Below are 15,847 nucleotides of genomic sequence, written 5' to 3' on the forward strand. Positions count from 1 at the left end.
CCGTTGAATAAAATTAATAGATTAATAGTGTTTTTCAAATGATGTAACTGTGAGGTCTAAAACTGGACTATGGAGCACTCCTACAGTATAATGAATTAAAATCCTGTCTAAATAGACAGCTCACTGTTTTTTTTTGGAACAGAGCGAAGAAAAGGCAAGAATGTCAAGTGCAAAGAACATAGAATGGATATTTAATGAAATGTTCAGCATATTCAGAATCCTTCAGAATTAAAATGCTGCTACTTCAGCAAAAGAAGACATCAGCAGATATGTGAAAGTGAGTGTGTTCATCTAACAAAGAGTTTCCTAAACACAACTGTCAGAGCACCAGAGCTGTGATTGATTCTTCTGTTAATGCTTCTGCTTTATTAAAAAAGAAAAGGCAGATTTATGTTTATTAATGTCAAAATTATTCTTATTAAGTTTGGTTAAATGGACTGTTTTTTACTGTCATTCTGTTAATGCATGTTATATTTGGATTTAAAAATAGATATCTGCCATTTTAATTTATTTATACAGCATGTTTCCTGTTAGTCAAACTGTTTTGTAAAATGTGGTGGATATAATCACATTTCTGATCAGATGAGCCACTTTCAAATTCATTATACACACACACACACACACACACAGATATATATACATCATGAGCCATGCTGCACTGTTGCTTGCTGTTAATTAGATAATAACTGTATTATTTAGCAGTTATTTTTGTTAAACTACAGTATGTTACTCACCAAACAATTTTAATTAATGTGCCCCTTTTATGGATTTTTGAGAATTACCTTTCATGCAGTGTGTAACAGCTGTAAGAGTGAATGAAAACGTACGCAAAGTTTTCAATCCGAAAGTGCACCGTGTATAAATTAATTGTCTCTCAAAAGAAAGAGTCAACTCTGAATCATTGAAACGAGTCATTTTTTTTTAACGGATCCCAAGTGGTTTAGCATATTGCCTCCACTTGTTTGTCTTTTCACATTGGTCTGAATGAAAAAGCAAATTCATTCTTTGCCACTAGGTGGCACTTTTGGAGCGATAAAAATAGTGTTTTCCCCGGTAACACTGTACACAAAGCAGCATTGCGCTCACAAACGCTGCTTTATCAGGCATGACGAAATGAAAATTTGACAAATTGGACCAATCACCACAGATTAGCGTCACGCGAAGGAGGGGTTTGAAAAAATGAATCATTAAGCAAATCGTTTGGGAGTCGTTGAGTAAGTAAGATAAAAATAAATGCATATTTTAAGACAATAAAAGTGTTTTTTGACCTTGCACGCATGTCAAAAAAACCAAAACCAAAATAAGAACCTTTCATTACCCATAATAGGGTCAATTTAAAGTCCGATACATTTAATATTTATTGAATGATTTTGCCAATCTGCTCTCGCCGCAGTTTTATTAAAGGAATTTAAAATTTGCTACTTTCCTCAAAAACACCCTTTACCCTGGTAAAATCACTGTCACACATTGTCACACAAGTGGCTAATTGCTGTAAAACTGCGACCCAGCGGTACAAAAGCTGTCTTTGTTGCCTTTTCAAAAGTTACTAAAATGTACCCTTTTTGGTAAACAAGGAACAGAGGTGTTTTTTTGTTTTTTTTAGTTTGAATGCAGCTTGTGTCATTTCCTAACCCTTTCTCTACAAATATAGGTAGTAGAAAGGTCAGGAAAACACTTATAGAATCAGAAAACTGAAAATTACATTTTGAAATAATTGCTTTCATAACCTGATTCTAAAAAATAATAATGATAACATGAGATGACCTTTTTGCTGATATACAAGAGAGTGAGAGTGAAGAATGACATAGTGGGTGGAGCTTTAATTCAGCTTTTCTGATCGCCCATTTATGAGGTATCCATCAGTGGAGCGTGTATATGAGGGCGATAAATCTGGCACTGGAAGGACGTGTGTGTTCTCACCCTCTGAGTGGTTTGTATTGCCTGACTGTCGGCTTGATGGATGGTCTTCCGTTCCTGCCGGCTTCGCCAGGTCTCACAGCAGCAGCAATGTCAGCATGTAGCTGGCCAACAGCAGCGCCATAAACAAATTTGATTGACGGGTCAGACACGCCCTTTCTAATGGACCTGGAGAGGGATTTCAGGGACGTAAACACTTGATGAGAAGAGCCAGAGCAGAAGAAGCTACACATTAATGTCACAAAACAGTGGTACAGGCTTTAACCCGCTATTATTTCAGTCTGTTGATGTGGAGTGTTTGCGGAGTTTGACAGAAGACAGCACGGACTGTCACATAAACCCACTTCTCTAAATACATGCGATGTGCATATTAATGGATGCCATTGAGAGTGAGATTGGCACCAAACCCTCGTTGATGGAGAGCTCTTCCAGATATCATAAATATGCAAAGATTCCCATTACTTTGCTTGGATGGGGTTTTTAACTTTGGTGGGGGTAATTTATGTATTTAGGCTTGTGAAATGAACGGAGAACAATTGGCAGGTGTCTAATAGGAGTGGGTGCAGCTCTTTGTGTTATTAGTGCATGTGAAAACAGAGGAAAAGTGACATGATGAACTGTGTTTCAGACAGCCGATGAAAGCATCCAGATTGAAATGGAAATGAAATTCGATCCAGTGGTAGTGGGTCCTTAAGTTCTGACAGTCTATGGAAATGTGGGAATCTAAATGCATTTCATTTCTATTTATCGTGTCAGGTTTTAAGGCTGAGCGATACAGTATACTGAATATTCACAACGAATTAGCTGTTGATTTTGTGATTGTTTTTATGTGTCAGATTTGATTTCAGTGTCATTTGACTAGTTTGGCCATCTCATTTTCAAAACTCATTTCGACAAAACCAGTCAATTTTTTTTGGTTTCAACTGAATCAAGCATTCATTGTGGCATCATTGAAATAATAATGATAAAAAAAAGATTAAAGTGGTTAAGTGTCTGCATGGCAATTTTCATACTAAAGACATTTGATGGTAAGTAAATAGTGTTATTTAATATAATTTATGTTTATATTGGTGCATATGAATAGACGTTATTAAACTGTAGACTGAGAAAAACTATAAAAGACATACATTAGTTATTTTAACAAATTAATTTTATTTCTTTATTTTTATTTATTTTTGTACTTAATGGTATTTTACGCCATGACGTACCCCTAGTATTTTTGTTTCATTTAAGAGATATTAATACTTCTGCTGTATACAACAATAGAAGTACAACAGCTCATAATCCCTGAATCATTGCTCCTTCCTGTCTCTTTCCACTAGTTTCATCACTGTTTCCATGTAATTGTTTTGTGAAGTCTTTGTTGTAAACTATGTTTGGCGTGTGATATCAGTGAGGAAACAGCAGTTTCTGCCCTGCTAAACATCCTTAGTGGTTGTTTGGGTCTGGTTGTTTGACTCTTCATAAAGAGTTACACTGGTGTTCCCCCGGAGAGGACGGGAGAGCAGGGAGATGAGAAGAATGGCTGCTCTGCAGATTGCTTTGAGGATAGATTGCCAGTTTCAAACTGTCATAGACACAATCAAAGTCTCATTGCAGCAGAGGTGATTTTCTACATCCTCTACTTGTCGCATCAATCAAAAGGCTTCTAATGAAATAACACATTAATCCCTGATGCACAATGTCTGGAAACAAATGTCATATTCTTTGCATTGTAATACCAATTACATTGAGGTCTTGTTGTTGTTTAATCTTTTAGGTCTTTGCTTATTATCTTATAGAGGTGCTTAAAATTAAAATGCCATTCAGACAACTTGTTTTCTCTGTTTTCAACTGTTTTTTTTTTTATATTATTTATTGTTGGTCAGTGAACGATGTCTTTGGCCGTTGCATCATATCTTTTTCCTTGTGAGTTAGTTTTGTAACAGCAAAGCAATCTGCAAAATTCATCTTAAGACCCTTGCAATCTTTTTTTGCTGTGCTCTGTTTCAACGTCTTTGAATGCACAGTCGATGTGTTCCTGGATCAACATCTTTTGTCTTCTCAAACAAATCATCCCTAAATTATTGGCTGATAAAGCCCTGATTGATTAATAGAACTTTTGTGTCTAAGTGAAATCACAGGAAGCTACACTGAAAAAGCAACTGGAGCAAGATTTATTATGAAAAAAATAATAATTCTGAAATAATAAATTTCACAAATAATTACATAGAAATGGCAGGTTACTATAGAAGACGAGTTTGAACTTTCCTTGCAATTCTGCGATTTTTGCATTTTCTTGCAATTATTCTTGCAAGTTTATATGAAAAAAGGTCAGAATTATGAGATATGTGAGGAAAAAGTGAGAATTAAACATTAAATTTGAAATTAGAAAGACTACAGTTTTTTTTTTTTTTTTCGAAAAACAATACGCCAATCTTTGAAAAATATGTTTTTTACCGTGTACATTTTAGGGAGGGATTCTTATTGATATGTCTTTCTCTTGAAGTGTCCTTTCTTTATCACTCTCCAACTATCAACCTTCTGCGTTTTTTTCTTTCCCGCTCTTACCTTTCTTAAAAGTGCTCTTGATTGTTGTGCCAATTAGTTTGAAATGGTAAGACCCCTCCAGCCTCCTGTAAATGATGGTAAGCAGTGCCAGAGCTCTCTGCAGGCCTAATTAATCTATCCCTGATGCAGGTAGGAGTAAATTATCACAGGGGGACATGGTTTCTTCGGGGGTGTGTTCTGTATGACAGCGCGTGTGTATCCATGTTGAGGTTGGGGTCATTGCCAGTTCTCCTCCTCTATTTCCAGAGACCTCAAAGGTGGTTTGATCTCTGCTAACAAGTAGCTAGAGACTGAAGAACCATTGATTCCTGGCATGATCAATTCAAGAGGCTGGTCTTTCTACTCTCTGCTCTCTTGACTTCTCTACTCCCCTGAGAGACAATTGGCAGGTTAAATCAGACTCTTCGTTTCACATTTTCACCTGGATATGTCAACAATTTGACGGTAGTCATGCAAACATTAGCTCCTTTTATAGATTAGATCTGGATATTTTCTAATGATACTACTTTTTTAATGTTATTGTTAATTTTGTTTATTTTATCAATTTTTTTTGAAAAATTATTGTTATTATTACCATTGCTGATTTTAAAAAATATTTATTTAATATTTCCATTTAAAAATATGTATATAATATAATTATATATGTATATAATATAATTATTTATTTATTTACTTATTTATTTATTTTCCACTAATACCATTGCTTTTATTTTATTGTACAACACTTGTACAACTTTGTCTGTTGTATTTTAATGTATTTTAAAAATAGACTTGACTAGATAGATATTTATATTTTACACAATTTTTATTCTGATTTTTTTATTGTTTATTATTTTTATATTTTTTATTTTATAAAAAAAAATTCAATACAATTAAAATTTTCATACAATCTAGATTTCTCATAGCACAAGGGTTAGCATGTAGACAGGATTTCATGGCTGGTCCTAAGTTGAAGGGCAAGGAGAGGAGGAGGAGAATGTGGTAGGAGGGGGATGTTATTCGCCCGATCTGACCACATGCCACATATCCTGGAAGGTCCTGCTGCATTAGCATTGGCTTACCCTGAGCGCTGGTGTACAGTGCAGCAGGATCCGCTCCTGACTAATGAATACCACGGGGTGTTTCTTAGCCCCTCAGTCTCATGCATCTGTTTGTAGAGTGAATGTTGGCCTAATGTTCAACATGCAGAGGGCACATTCTGCCTCTAAAGATGTCTAGATCTCAGCCCACTCAGTCCTGGACAGATCTGAGATTACAAAGCTAAAGAGGAAACATTTGGTACAAGGGACGAGCTGGAGCGGTGTGTCTGATGTTTCAGTGTGACATTTTATAAAGAAAATCTGAGTGGTGGAAATTTCACTATAAGTTTATTGTGGAATGGAAGATTGCTAGGGTGTTGCTATGAGAAAAAAAAAGTAAAATTTGCGAGATATACATTTCAGAATTGTGAGAAACAAACCCAGAATTAGATATAAATTAAAAATTCAGGTTTTATTTCTCAGATTTGCAAGTTAAATCTCACGATTCTTTATATTTTGTTTTATTTATATTACAAAAGGTTATATAAAGTTATATTTTGAAGTTCTGACTTTTTTCTCATAATTGTGATTATATAACTAAGAACTGTGATGTATTAACGTGAAATTCAGTGAAAAAGTCAGAATTGTGACATTAAACTTATAATTATTCATTTTTTAGACAAATTCTGAAATTTACATCTAATAATTCTGACTTTTTTCTCAGAATTGTCAGTTTATATTCTCATTGAAAAAAGTCAGAATTGAGAGTTAAAATGTCACAATTATCTTTTTAAAACAAGCTTACATAGAAAACAGTCCTTTTAAACTGTAATAATATTTTACCATATTACTGTATTTTTGATGGAAATACTGCAACTATCACTGTATTTGCAGTGAAAATTTGTGCATCACATTTTTTCCAATCAACAGCATTGTCAGTGCAGCAAACCGTTGGGAATTCATCAGAAAATTGCTGCAGGTTGCATGAGTTGGTGCTGTACTGCAAATCTATAATGTAAAGCACGAACAGAGCAGTTCCCTCGGATGCCCTGGTGTTCCTCGGCATCTTCTGCCAGCATTTCCAGAACCTCACAGACTGCTGGCTGTCAGCCTTTGATTTGGAAAAACTGTAGCCATTGCCCAGAACACTGGATACAGAATACCACTATAAATGATTGATTCTTGAATCAAGGAAAAAAAATTATGTTGACTGCAATTAGTCAATATTTTTCCATTCTGTAAGGTTACATACTAGGAAAATGATTGCGTTGCTTGACATTAATTAACTTATATAATTATTAGAGACTGAATTAGTGCATTGATGGCCGTGTAGAGGACGACCAGGGTGATGTTTTATTAAAAATGGCCGAGGATCACCTTCCTTTTTTGCCATTCGAGCCATGTTTGATCACATGCTACTGTAAGGTAAAATACAATGTGCCCTAATTTTTAAAGTTGAAATATGGATTTAATATGGTGAAAATCTGTTCTGTGTTAATTATTAAATGTGTTTAGTTTCATTAACATATTGCTGAGGCCAAGAAGTGACTAGGGAAGGCGCAACTACACAGTTTGATAGTTTAACACTTCAAACAGCTCATTAGGATTCTGCAAAAAATCACAGGTGTACATAAACATGTGATATGAATAAGGGACTTATGTCCCTCCAAGGACCAAAAATGTGGTTCATATTCAAAAACATGCTTTGAATATAAATTCACAAAATGTTACCAAGTTAAATAGGAAGGTAATGGTTAACTGTGAGTGGACGGAAAGTGTGAATTTTCTGTTCAACAAACGTGTGATTTCAACCCATTTTCTTGTCACAATCCCACAAAACATTTGCATGATCCCAACACCGGTTCCACTTCAGAGATGAACCTATTTGATTTGTTTTGTCATCGGATCCCTGTCCGTGCATAATTATCAGAATGTCTCAGACGTCGCTGCCCTTTCAATGTCATCGCACATCGATTCACGTTCCGGCGCCGTGGGTTCATCTGACTCTGATATGCTGTGATTGAGATAATTAATCTGAAATAAGGATCTTCATCTGGATTAGGCGAGAAGTAATTATAGCAATGATTTGCAAGCTATCAGAATGACCGCGCCATTATGGCCGTATGGCACCGCAACCAAATCAACGCAGTGTTGCAATCAGACTCGCTTGACTTGAACCATTTCTATCGCTCCTCCTCTCTAAACAACCGCCGCAGCTTTTGCTCTGTGTATTATGTATACCCTGTTATTTCATATTGCGGGTGGATCAGAGTTCAAACAGAGAGAAAGATAATTGAGTGGATAATCATTCATGTGGTTTTGCACCCGAATTTAGCCATGAACTTTTGAAGCAAGGATTCTGATGCACTGACTCTGAATTATTGTGAGCAAATGTGGTGCATTTTAAAACAGTAGCTAAACAATATGGATTTCCTTTTGTGATTAAGCAAGGTCAGTGTATTGACAGAGGTGATTAGTGAGTTCATCGAGCCCTCCGATCATCATGTTTGCTCTAATTGATCACTGCTGATGCTGTAAGTGTTAATAACACTGTCTAATGCCAAAGCTTAAGGGTAAATGTAATTATGTTTTTACTCTATTAAAGAACATCTGCATTCAACATGTGTCGAAAAGAGTGCAAACGTAATTTTTTTTTCATTCTGATCTGTTGTGATCTGAACTGTCTATGAGGCAAAACATGTTCTTTAAATTAGTAATGAATTAATAGAGTCTGTACTTGAACAACCACCATCTGCAGTGCCATAAAACATAAACCACACGCAAGAAGGACATTTATATCAGACATCTACATACAACCATTTAACATGCCAAATGCGAAGACATTTTATCATTAATTTTTATCAGCACTTAACACTCACTTTTATTTTAATTTATTTTCCTTGAAAGTAGGGAGTCTGTAGGGCTGGTAGACTTTCACAAAACATACATTTTTATATTACGTTTCCATTTTAATTAATTGGCAGTAAAAAAAAAAAAATAATATATATATATATATATATATATATATATATATATATATATATATATATATATAAATATATTTTGGGGTGATATAATTTCTGTATTCATCCACACTTTCAATTAAAATCTTAAGTTTAAATCTTAATCATATAGTGCTTTTTACACTTTTCTAAAAATGCCATGGGGTGAAATTTCTTCTAACAATTCTTCTATGAATACTCAACTCATAAAAATTTAGTTTGGATCCAAAACATTTTTTCCAGAAGCCCATAACGCCATGGCAGTTCTTTGCTGCTTGTCTTTCCTCAGCTTTTTACTTTCTTATTGTGACTGTATACTTTTTAAATCACAGTTCTTTGTTAATGTGGGTTAAAGTTTCTTTTCATTCTTCTGAGGCTCAGGAGCGCAGAGACAGAGCAAACGTTTCTTTGTACCTCTCCTCTTCTTACTTCCTCGTACCTTATGTCTCTCCTGCTCTTTGTCTCCTCCCTGCCTGCTCCCTCTTCCTCCTTCTCCCAGAGCAATGTCTTTTAAGTATTTTGCCGTCTTCTCTTCTCTCCTCTCTTCGGGTCACAGACATCAAAGAGAAGTGCGCAGAATGCCTCTTTATTCTGACAACAGCCCGAGAGAGTATCTGACTGTAAAGGCACCGGCAGAGACACAGGAGAGGAGGGATGAATTAAAGACGTTTATTGTAAAGCAAAAAATAGGATACAGTTTAATTTAACGGTCCATTAACAATCTATTAATTTAATAAATATGCGAGTGTGTGATTAAATGAAGAGGTGGTATCGTGACGGCGGTGATTGAGATCTGAAATGCATTTTGTATGCACGTCTGGGATCTTGTAATGAATAGCCGTGACGGGTCTGAGCAAGGTGATGTGACAGGTGTCAATCAAACAGACAAAGGTACACTCAATGCTGTCAGTCAGTGTTGTCACTCAGATCACATAATTCTGGGGTCCTTCTGCTGGTCCTGTTGAGATGAATGCGAATGCTAATGGAATCTTTTTTGAGGTATCATCCACCTCCTTGTTTTAACAAGCTCAATATTTGGTATAGATCACCCAATAATTAATATAATTTACACACCCTAAACCTGTATGAATTTCTATCACCTGTAGAATATAGTTTGAAGAATGCTGGTAAGCACTTGGTTTTGGTTCCTATTGACTTACTATTTTTTCCCCTTACAATGGAAATCATTAGGAACCTTAACTGTCTGGTTACCAACATTCTTCTGATTATCTTCCTTTATTTTCCACTGATGAAATAAGCCACAACATTAGTGTGAGTGATGACATAATGTATATTAAATTATCCTGTAATCTCAGGTGTTACTCCCTTTTTCTCTCTCTCTCTTCACATCATTTGAAGACTAAAAGTTTCTGGATCATTGTGCTATGAAAGCATGTAGCTTCGCTCTGATAGATGATCCACTAAGCTTAGCAGAAACCTTGAGTGTCAGCCACAAAACCTTGAGACAGGGAGCACATAATGAACCTCACCTTCAGCAAACCAAAGAAAGAAAGAGGGGAAAGGATGAGAAGAAAGATGAGATAAATAGACAAGGCTTGGAAGAGAGATAAGCATTAGCATTAGAATGGCTGCATCCTAATTCACATTCTTATAATTCACACCAAAAGTAGCCTATGCTTCTCTCAAAGGAAAACACGTAGTTTTGAGCAGTAGTTATGGACAGGAGAGTCATAACTACATTTAATATGGATTCACCAGCAATGAGGATAAACACATGTCAGCTTTTGACAGCTCAGTCCAAGAATGAATCAAGAAAAGATGTGCTCTTCTTCTGAATATCCATACTTTCCAAATTTAAAGTATGCTAAAGTGAGATGAGGAAATTGCAGATTTCTGCAGAAATTTAATATTGGAAAAGTTTAATAACTGCTAAGTATAAGTTCTTCGAATGCCATATGAAATATTTAATTTTATATTATACACTGTTTGTAGTAGATAAGATTTTTTTAAATGTTTTTGGCTCACAATGCTCACAATGGATGCATTGTTTGATTAAAATACATTAATACAGTACAATTTTGTGAACTATTATTACAATTTGGTTTTATATATATTATTATTATTATTATTATTAGAAATAAATGTAATGTTAAATGTTTTTGATGCTTAATATATTTGTGGAATTATTTAAGGATTCTTTGATGAATAGAATGTAAAAAAAAAAAACAGCATTTATTTTTAACAGAAATCTTAACATTATTAATGTCTTTGCTGTTTTATTACCAATATTTTTTTTCAATAGAAAAAAAGTCATATAGGTTTGGAACAACATGAGGGTGAGTAAATGATGACAAAAACATTTTGTCATATAATTTTTGGGGTGAAGTATCCTTTTAATGTAATTTACCCGAGTAAATTAATTTATTGTTGTTGATATTGCATAAAAAGTCAAAGAAAATACGTGGTGCACACCTCATGAACAATCAAAATATACATTGCATATCAAACTGAAAACGGAAGATCAAGTTGTGTGCACTGCATTATAGGATATAGTACCCAGTGTAACATTTTGCACATGTAGTCACCTGGGTGTTCCATGTGTGTAGAAAATGTGCATACTACATATACATACTACATACTGCATAAACATTCTCAACATAACCTTCACGTTTGTACTGTATAGGACATGCAGTATGAGAATTGGGATGCAGCATGTGTGTTTGATGGAGAAATAAAGAAAGAAATGTGTGCTTACAAAGCATGTAGCGTCTGTAGCTAGCTGCCAATTGGAAGTAACGTTCTGCCTACAAGAGCAAATTAGCCTCCGGGGAGTTCTTCACTTCAAATTGAAATTGACAGCAGGTAACACTCACAAACTCATTAAAATAGCTCTGGCAGAGGCCGGCCTTATGCTGGGCCAGCGCAGGCCAGACAGTCTATCACCATGGGGGAGATAAATTAAATATTTAGTCCATGGCTGGAAATGGGGAGGAGTTCTGTTTCTTGCCTTTTGGCTTACTTCGTTCATTTAAGTTGTCCAGAGAGTTCAGAGTATTCTGGATGGTGCGACCTGCTAAGTTTAAACTCTGTGTGTTATTTATTGCCAGTAATGTTTTTATACGTTAGTGCATTTAGAGGCAATGTGCTGATGAAAGATCTCATTTAGAGAATGCTAACCTGATGATCTTAGTCAATTTGGCCACATATAGCATTTGTGCACTGCTTTTGAGGCATTTGGCTTGCAGAGCCTGCTATGCGAACAAGCTTTGGGCTGTTTGGACGAAAGCATGTGCCGTAGTGTTCGTCCCACCCATATGGCAAGTGCTGGTCATTAGAGGTGATTTTTGTTTCTCTCTCTAAATTCATGACTAGCGGCACAGCTTGTGTGAGCCAGCCATTTAGCATTTGCAATGTCGACTGTTGATCTTTTCTGATTCTATTTAATCCACTCGAGTCGAGCAGCGTTCGGTGTGTGGCATGCATGAAGGGAATTAGGTGTCTCTCAGGTGGGACTTCAAACTCGCTTTCTAGCACTCATCCAAAACAGTGACTGCGATAGCTTCCTAATTACACAACTGGAACTCAACTGGAATCAGTTGTTAGCATCACTTCTTCATGTGAAGTTTTGTTGTTCATGTGTAGAGTCTTTTTTATTTATAGTGCCTTTGACAGATTTGTACACTTTTGTTGTACACATTTGTACACACAAAAAAAATGTAACTCCATGAATCACAATAGTTTGTGACAACTGTTTGTGTTTGTAATTTTACAACCCAGTGCTCTTATAAGCACAAAAATACACAGCACGTAAATACAGTATATATGGTAAAATATTCTATAATAATAAAAAATGTGCTATGTTCTTCTGTACCAGTTATGCTGTACTGGAATGTATGTGTGTTTATGTATTATATATTTATGTGTTTATGTGTTTATGTGTTTATATATTATTGAGTCTGAAATGTACATTTTATAATAATAGTTTTACTAATGCAAGTCTTTCGTTTTTACCTCAATACAAAGCTGTTTTTGCTCAGATGCAAGGCATATCAATCGTTATGAATAATCTTATATCGTTGGCCATCAAGTCAAAGTGACTTCTTTTGTAGATTATTTAATTGACTTTATTCGTTATTCATTATTATTGTAAGTACTGAACAAGTTATTACATTAAAGAGGTTTGGTTGAATGTGCTGCATTAAAAAACTATATTTTGTGATACTTTCTGTTACTGTGATATAAAATGAATATGTACTGTGACATAAGATTTTAGTCATACCCACCATCCATAGATTTAAATAGATTTTAGCAATTCTGTTTTAAGTAGTTTTATTTATTCTCTTCTGCTCAGCAAAGCTGCATTTATTTGATCAAAAATACAGTAAAAATTGTAAAATATTACAATTTAAAATAGCAGTTTTCTATTTTAATATATTATTAAAATGTAATTTATTTATGTGTGCGAAGCTGAATTTTCAGCATCATTACTCCAGTCTTCAGTGACACATGATCCTTCAGAAATCATTCTGATATGCTGATTTGCTGCTCCAGAAACATTTTGTATTATTATCAATGTTGAAAACATTAATATTTTTGTGGACACAGTGATACTTTTTTCAGGATTTTTTGATGAATAGAAACGTCAAAGGGCATAATTTTAATAGCATTATAATGGCTTTACATTGTAATGAATGGACCCTTGCTGAATAAAAGTATATTTTCTTTAAAAAAAAAAAGTCTTACTGACCCAAACTGTCCAAGTAGTATATAATTAATGAATGCATTTGATTTTGGCATAAAACAGATGCTTTATGATGCAGTCTCAGTGGAAAACAGCCCCTTTCACTTATCTGAATGGTAATTCCTTCTACTTTTTCACCCATATTCCTTTACATTTTCCATTTTTTCCCTTAAATATTGGTTCAGACTAGTCTTTCCTTATCCTCTCCTTGTCATTCCTCGCTTTAGCCTCCAACCATCCTACATCCTCTCATATACTCTTCCCTTCTGTCCCCTCATCCCCTCATCTGTGTGTGTGGGTTAGATGTATAAGAAGGAAAAGGCCCAGGCTTGTAGAAGGAGAGGCCTAATGAAGAATGTATTGATTTCCTATAAGAAGGATTTAATCAAAGTCCCACGACACATCCACTGGGACAGAAGCCTCGCTACAGCACCAAATTACACTTCATACACCATCTATTTTTCAGCCACGGCGATAAATGGAGGTGCCGAGCAGATAGATGAGAGTCCCTCCAGCTCGTTCATCATACCCAAACTAGAAAAGGAAAGCAAAGTGATTGAGATGGGCAGCAACAACAGCCAATGATGAATAGACCGGGAGGAGTCGACGGGCGGGAACAGTATTCACCATTGGACGAGGGAGCTTCAATTGAATTTGGGAAGAGAGGGTTATATAATGAATGATTCATTTGATCTATAAAAAAAATATGATGTCAGGGAGTGCTGTGTTGTTGTTGCATAGAGCATTTATAGTTTATTAGACAGTAAAGATAATTCAATTGACTAAAGTGTTACTATGGCTCATTACGCACTACAGCGGAGGAAAAGTTTATGAGCACAACTAATCTGATGTGGATTTACATCAGCAAATACTAGGATTAGCGTTTGAATTTGAATATGCTAATTTCATCCAAACACAAATACCATAAAACAATGTCCTCTAAGTGTGATTATCCCTGATTTTGAGGAAATAAAGAAAACAAATATGATTTTCATTCCCCATAGACAGATGTTAGTTCTCACTCATCTTAAAGAATGTTAGATTTTTAAGGGTGTTCTGCTTGAGAAAATATCTGGAACCATAAGCAGTTCCATACAGTGTTTCTGTGGGTCTTTAAAATAACTTTAAAGTCTTAACAGGTCCATCTATGAAGGTCTCAAATCGGAGCAGAAAGTCTCAAGTCGCAGCAATAAATTTTAAATATTTCAATTTTTTAATATTTTTTTGTTTTGTTGTTTAATGAAAACATCGAAACATCCTTAAAGCTGCAGTAGGTAACTTTTGTAAAAATATAATTTTTTTACATATTTGTTAAACCTGTCATTATGTCCTGACAGTAGAATATGAGACAGATAATCTGTGAAAAAATCAAGCTCCTCTGGCTCCTCCCAGTGGTCCTATTGCCATTTGCAGAAACTCCATTGCTCCCGGTAAGAAACAACCAATCAGAGCTGTGGTCCGTAACTTTGTTTGTGTTCAAAATGTAGAAAAATGTGTAAAATAAGTGAGTGTCCACCATGAATCCATTTTCCAAACCGTGTTTTTAGCCTGTCCTGAATCACTAGGGTGCACCTATAATAAGTGTTTATATTCGGACTATTTTAGATTGCTTCGGGGGTACCGCAGCGGAGTAACCCAGTACCTTTGTGATTCTTCATAGACATAAAAAGAGAGAAGTAGTTCCGGCTACGATGTTCTTCTGCAAGACGCAAGCAGTTCTGTTTATTAACCACTAGAGCATCAAAAGTTACCTACCGCAGCTTTAAATCAAGATACAAATTCTTGAGATGAAAACTGAACATATGTCTTGTTTCCTGAGAAACTGAATTAAACTAAGCGAGTTGAACAAATTGAATTGAAGTTTTAAGATGAGTGAGAACTAACATCTGTCTATGGGGAATGAAAACTTGTTTTAACGTTGAATTAAGTTGAGTTTTCTGATCCTATTAACAGATATTTGTTGTTTTAATCATAAACTCACTTAATTTTGATCAGTTTCTCATTCATCATTTTGTTTCTCAAGTAAATGTATCTTGATTTAGGAATCTTTAGACTTTTGCCTGGAAAACAAGACAGTATTTATATAATTTTTAAGTCATGTGTTTTTTTGTTTTGTTTTTTTTGTGTGTGTGAAATGAATGGAAACTAATGGAAATGTGTTAAAAGCAATATTCTCAAATTTGAAGTGTTGAAGACATACATGTATAGACCCTATTGATGTATTATGTTCCATTGAATTTATTCCTTTAATTTTCTTTGCTTGGTCTTCATAAAATAAAGAGGGAGAGAGAGAGAGAGAGAGAGAGATCAAATATATAAAAAAAACTATCATTTTTTTAAAGTGAATATGAAGTCAAATGTGACCCTATTTTCTCTCTTAACCCTTTAAGGTACCCACTATGAAAAAAGCAAAGGAAAAATTATTTCTTTGCATTTACTATTCAATTATGATAAGAATAACAACACTCAGTAGTTTTTTTTTTATGAGACCCTACAGTATTTTAGATACAGTCCTCTACCAAACGGTTGAGATGTCTGTTCATAATAAAAGAACAACATTCAGAACAAGTCATATTAAGTGCAAGTTCTTGGCTAATAAAAAATCTGATGACTGCTATTGATGGCTCCAAACACATCGTGTGTGTGTGTGTGTGTGT

At 35.0% G+C, this 15,847-nt stretch overlaps 1 protein-coding gene across 3 annotated transcripts in view; it reads left to right on the forward strand.

Moving 5' to 3' along the window:
* The window catches only part of LOC113050257 (RNA-binding protein Raly-like), a 72,392-nt gene that overhangs the window by 26,799 nt on the left and 29,746 nt on the right, over positions 1–15,847 (forward strand). The window lies entirely within an intron of this gene.

The sequence above is a fragment of the Carassius auratus genome, chromosome 31 (assembly GCF_003368295.1).
Source record: "Carassius auratus strain Wakin chromosome 31, ASM336829v1, whole genome shotgun sequence".
Classification (NCBI taxonomy): Eukaryota; Metazoa; Chordata; class Actinopteri; order Cypriniformes; family Cyprinidae; genus Carassius; species Carassius auratus.